Source organism: Ursus maritimus, unplaced genomic scaffold, assembly GCF_017311325.1.
Source record: "Ursus maritimus isolate PB19 unplaced genomic scaffold, ASM1731132v1 scaffold_21, whole genome shotgun sequence".
Classification (NCBI taxonomy): Eukaryota; Metazoa; Chordata; class Mammalia; order Carnivora; family Ursidae; genus Ursus; species Ursus maritimus.
In genome coordinates this window covers 7,928,224-7,934,683 of record NW_024424564.1, presented here as the reverse complement: position 1 = coordinate 7,934,683, position 6,460 = coordinate 7,928,224, and positions in this window count along the sequence as shown.

Below are 6,460 nucleotides of genomic sequence, written 5' to 3'. Positions count from 1 at the left end.
TGACCTGTAATACAGATTCGAATTCTGGGACTTCGTCCTAAGGAAGAAATCCCTGAGAGATTTGAGGAGACCTTTAAGTTTTTTCCCTCAAGTCTCCTTGCCTTTTCCCTAAGGGCATACATAGAAGCTTCGGGTGTAGAGAACCAGAAGCCCCACTGACCATGTGTGGGGGAAAGGCCCCTCCTATATAACTGGATGTAAAAAAAAAAAGAAGAAGAAGAAAAGAAAGAAAGAAAATTTCTTTTAGACAGGCACACGATTTTGGCTGAAGTTCAGCCACATACCTATTCTAAGCTGAATTTGGGTATAACCCTAATAATTACAGTTACTCTTTAGAAAAAGAGCCCAAGAGGTTTACCTGGAGATTTTTTCCAGATGTAAGCAGGTATGTGAGAAGCGCAGTAATGAAGATGTAAACTGAATGAGGCCATTTCGTGCCCCGTGGTCTTCCCTCCAGTCGCGCGAATGCCAGGAGATGTTCCCCGGCAATCGTGAGGGTGACGCAGCACAGCCGTCTAACAGACACCAGATGCCTGGCTGGCTTCCGAGCTGTAGTGTGCAAGAGAAGGGGGGGCGACACCAAGTTCGAAAGCCTTTGCAGTTTTCAATCTGTCACGAACTGTAATCAAACAGATAAAACCTCTTTATTCCGTCAGTTCCGGGGCTAGGTCCCTCGTCCGCCCTGCACACCCGCTCTGGGTGTGGTGAGAGCCCTCAGGAATCTGTTCCCCGTCTTCAGTCTCTGACTGCAGCATCTCACTGACTTAGTGACATCGGTAAGGCCACCCTGTCGCCAGCCCCAGGGCTCTCCATCTTCCTAGATGAGAGGTTACTGCATCCGCTGTGCCAGAAATGGGGTATTTCCATCAAGCGCTTCTTCAGAATCACCCTTCTTCCTTTTTTTAAAATTTGGATCCAGAATGTGGCTTATTGTGTGTGTGTGTGTGTGTGTGTGACTATGTGGTAGTCAGAAATCATTAGGAATATTAATGTTAGCCCTTAGGGGAAAAAAATTAAACTCTCCATCACTGAAGGATAAAAGAAATCAAGGCGTGCGATGATTAATTAAGCCCTGTCTGAAATCAGGCATTCATACTGCAGATTATATTTTGGAAGGATAAACTGCAATTAATTCGAAATAAATTATATAAACCACGTTTTTCTGCCTGTGTAAAACTTGCTGCTGAACTGTAGCCCAGTAGGCAGTCTCCTACTTGGGAGGCAGGGCAGTGCCAAGAAGGAAGCCTTTGAACGGACTTGGATTTCAGTCTGGCCATGTTCTCGCTATGGAACTCGGGTTCATGGTTCTGAGCTTCAGTTCCACCATCTGCAAAATGGGGATAAGACTACCGAACTCCTATTAAAGAAAACGGATCAAGTGCCTGACTCACAGAGATGACTTACTACACAGTATCATCAAGGGAAAAAGAAAGCCCATGGCGAGGCTGAGGACTTGGGAAGAAAGCTTCCGGCAACCACACTTTAACTCTTAACAACCATCTCCTGTGCTAATACAGACACTCTGCCTTACTTTGCTTTCTAGTTATTTCTGCAGCTTTCTACGCCTTCACCCGGTCGGTACAATGCTGAAGTAAGCACTCGGTCACTACTAGAGGACTTCCCTACTGCTCGTTCCTGAAAATCTGTCGGGTTCCGGGCCAGCCTGGATGATAACATGGGAGTTCATCTGCTGCGAGTGGCGGTAATGGATACTGCAGGGAGGGAAATAAGCTTGAAATAAGAATGAGGGTCCCAGCACCTGTAATCCAACAAGTTAGTGGGTTCTACAGCCAGCCTGAAAACTGGGAAAGTCCCATGTGGGCCCGAGGATCTGATTTCATTCCCAGATCTCGGGTCGTTCTGGCCTTCACCTGTGATGGTTCTGTGAAAGCCCAAGACTCGCCTGGCCGACTCTCGGGAGCTGCTTGGTCTAGAACCTCCGGTCACTGTCTGGCCAATCCTTTCCCAGGTTAGTCCAGGACGAGGCCAGCCTCTGGGAGCAAGTGGATGGGAAGTGGATTGCTAGAATATTCTTCCGTGGCACGTGGCACTTTTTCTCGTCCCACTTCAAAATGGCAACACTTCTATCATTTCTGTAATGCACAATAAACTTTAATCAGAAGTCAGTGCAGGTTTTTGTAAACCTGCCCCCAAGGACAAGTGTTAATTCAACCTTTCTCGTATGGCAGCATCACTTAGAATTCATTCCATTGTTAAGATACGGGTAATGACAGCAGTTTTCTGACAAAATAATGCCACAATTCAAACACAGGGCCCCTTTGTAAAAAATCTCTTGATGGTTTAAAAAAAAAACCAAAAAACCCATGTTGATGATGATGGAAGTTAGAGGTACAAAGACACGGGGGAAAGGGCACATGTCAGTTTCTGCATGGAGACCTCTTCTCTAGTTCTTGGATTTGCTGCGCTGAGCCCGGCCACGGCGATCCTGCGGTTCTAGAGAGGCATGGGTGAGCGGCCCGGGTTCAGCCCGGAAAGACAAACTGGAGTGGAGGTGGTGCTGGTTGGTGAGGACAGGCCGGCGCTCCACAAGACACATGGGCAGCGAAGGACAGGAACAGCTGGAGAGGCATGAAGCCTGGGGAAAACCGTCCGACCCATCTCTGTAGAAAGATGACCACCGACAACAAATCAAGGCATTTCTGAGTCATAAAGAAATGCTTTAAAAATTCATACTAATTGGGGCGCCTGGGTGGCACAGTGGTTAAGCGTCTGCCTTCGGCTCAGGGCGTGATCCTGGCGTTATGGGATCGAGCCCCGCGTCAGGCTCCTCTGCTATGAGCCTGCTTCTTCCTCTCCCACTCCCCATGCTTGTGTTCCCTCTCTCGCTGGCTGTCTCTATCTCTGTCAAATAAATAAATAAAATCTTTAAAAGAAAAAAAAATTCATACTAATTGGCTTTCTCTCACTAAAAGTTCCGAGGCAATGGTTCTCAAACTAGCACAAGTACCATAATCCCATGGAGGACTTGCTAAAACACAACTTGCTAAGGCTCCTCCCCAGAATTTCTATTGCAGTGAGTCTGGGAGGGGTCTGTGTATTTGTAGCTAGTTCCCAGGCGCTACTGACGCTGTGGTCTAAGTCTAAGGTACACTATGTGACATCGCTGGCCTGTGGATTCCAGGATCCCAGGGCTAGGACTTAAAGAACTGGCTGAAAAGCAAAGTCTTCGCCACCTCGCCACCTCACTTTTCCTCCATAAAAGAAACAAGTCAACAAAACAAACCAAAACTTTGAAATGAAAGATTTCAACAACAAATAATCCTACACTGTAACTCTTTTGTACAGATGACTCTTGAAGGTGATTTCATCTGCGAGCAGTGAACACCTCACATATTTCCACCAACCCCTGACAAAAGTAGAAGTTTCATGGCAAATTATTTAACAGAAGCCGACGGTATCATTCCTACATTTTTATCCATGGAATGATCATGCCGGAGCTCCCCAAAGTCCGTATTTGAACCCCCAAAACGTACACAAGCTGAAGACAGTGCTGAAGTGAAGGCCGAGTAATTCTGCAAATGTTGCCCTTTCCTCAATCTTTCAGATCCCTGGAGGACTTTCCTGGGGCCTGGGGAATGGAGAGTCGGACGACCGTATGATGAGAGCCCCTCTGTGCAAAGGCCACATCAGATAAAAGGTCCTCTCTGCAAACTACACACGTATCAGCTGGGAGGAGGCCAACAGGGCAGTCTGTGGCAAACTCCAATGGTCCATGTATCTGTGCTAAACATAATAGAAGTCTTCAGGAATCAGAGAAGAAAACATTTTTATAAAGAAATTTTATTGCATAATTTCTGTATACAATAAACATAGGAAAAGGGTTCTTTTAATGAAAATCTCATGACATTTTTCAAAAGTCTTGAATTGTTTGGAGAAAAATTATTACAAAGCTCTCTAAGACAAAAATATCTGACCTCAGAACAAATGATAATCCCTTTCATAATATCCCACATTTGAAGCAAGGCATTTCAATTCAATTAACATGGAGAGGCTTTTAAATTGCTATGTCATTTGCAGTAAGTATTTAAATGCATCTAAGAAGTGAAGAGTTTAAACATACAGAAATGTTCTCTAATACAATATATACTGCTGCTTTCTTCAGATCCATCCTGCATGACTATATGGATGTCCTTTTTACACACCAGCAAAAGCCTGCATCTCCTAACGGTACAGTGAGGGCTGAGTGCAGGGGGGAAAGTCCCGTGCATTTCCTATGTTAAATGGCACAACTCCCACAGATCACATACGCCTTGCCATATTGACGCAGTTCATTGCGCTCCATATCCTGCAAAAATAAATCTAGGGCTCGACAGCTGACATTATTGCTCACCAACGTTTTAGTAATATATTTCTTTAACATAAGACAGAAATATACTGAAAGTTGATACCACTTAAACTCAAAAGCAATCTGGAATTAAACCACATGCATATACCCCACGTTTTTTTGTTTTTTTTTCAATGGATGTTACATTTTTCTTAAAGTTGATGCTGGAGAATGTAGTAGGGGAAAAACTGGCTTTCCTTGAAACAAAGACAAAGGATTAGAAAAGGAGTTTTTTGAGGGAAATGTTAAACCCGATAATAAAAACGAGAGTTCAGAATCTCCGGGGAGAGGGGAGAAGGCCCTCCTTTCTCTTCCTTGTCTACCCCGACACAGTGGCTCGTGTCCAGCAGACCCCGGGGCAGGGTCCTATACGTAGCTGGGGCAATGTGAGAAGTGCTGTGTGGCCCAAAGGACGGATGGCCTATGTGGCAGGGAAGTCCCGGGAGACCCCTTTCCTTAGCTGACCCCACATGGGATCCTTGGGTCTCTGAGAAATGAGGGGGCGCCCTGTGTGAGGTCGGTACGGGCTGCTAGGATGGGCTGGGTGCTGAGGGTTCCATGGTCTTATATGTTCTCAATTCCAGGGGGACCGCAGGGCCTGAAGTGAAACCGCTGGGAGCCAAGGAAGGAGAAGCATGACTTACCGGGCATCGTGAAGCTAGAGCATACATGACAAAGAAGTCACCAGAATCTCAGGCAGGGCCTCCCCAGGAAGCCCGTGTAGACACGTGGAAGAATGTGGACATGACCACACTGCCGCTTTGATTTGTCACCTTTCATTTTAACTTCTCATTGTTCCCCATCGTAACACGGTCAAGTGTCCCTCTTTCTTATTTTTGTCTTGGTGCTTACAAGGAAAGATGTCAGTTTTCATAAGCTTTCAAAGATTTACAAAAGTAATATTTTTTAAAAACTACATTTCAGGATTAGCATTTGAGGCCACAAACACAGCACCCTCAAACCCGGCTCTGGCAACACCCTGTTGAAGAGCCGCTGTTCCTACCTGTGGAAACCTGACCGCGCACGATGACCTCCATCCCGCCAAGCCAAATGTTACACAGCAACGGAGCAGAGCTTCGCAGAGCAAAACCAGCCATATTGCTGCAAAGAGAAATTTCTGGCTCTTGGCCCAACTGTTTCCATACCAATCAGCTAAGTCAACCTTCTCTCTGCTTCTTTCCATTTCAAATGCTTGGGCTTCAGCCTTTGAGGCAATTAAAACCAGATCAGTTTAATTTTACGACGCTGATCTTAATTGCACAGCAATATAGTAATTTTGCCCTGAGAGTGTCCGTTGTTTTACAGATAATGTTAAGTCCCAATTCATACAGAAGGAGAGTAGGCATGGAGAGGCTAAATGGCTTGTCCCTTGTCACACAGCAGGGCGGGACTTGAGCTCCTAGTTCTATTTCAACCCCCAGCATCCTTCCAGAGGTCACCCGGACCTCTATGCACAAGATCCCCAGCTTCGGGCTCTGTCTGCGGAGTATCTTGTCGGCTCCTCTGCTCAGCCCTGGGTATTCGAATACCCGGGACTGCCTCCTTGGTCCTCTCTGCCCTCTCTTCTTTCTGCTGCCTCGCTGAGGGGCGTCGTCCCCGGTACTTTCTTTTCCACGGTGGGATGTACCGAAGCGCCCTCCCAGCCGCAGCTGGCACTAGGTGTGCAGGGACGGACTTCTGACCGGCCGCGGCAGGTGTTCTTCTTTGTGGACTTTGGACCAAGCGGGGCTCCGCAGTTTACAGTTGTCTTACATTCCAATGTTTTCAATGGAAAATGAAATAAAATAAAGGCCTAACCGTGAGGTAATGTTTACTTCTCCGCCCCAACACTCAGTGTAACCCCCTCCCCTCCAGATCTGGCAACAATTTAACATAAGGAAAGACTTTAGACCTTCACACCCTTTTAGTGAGAATAAACGACCTTAGCTCAAACTTTCCACGGAGCTGAGCGGTCTCCTAAGGCATCCGGCCGCCCGGTGGCAGGGAGGCCCGCACGAAAGCCTCGGGCCAGGTGTCTCGCCGGCCTTCTGCCCTGCGCTGGTGCCCCGCTCTCCCGGCGCCCACACCGGGCACCCTCTGCCTCTTAAGCACGGGGGGGGGGGGGGGGGGGGGGGG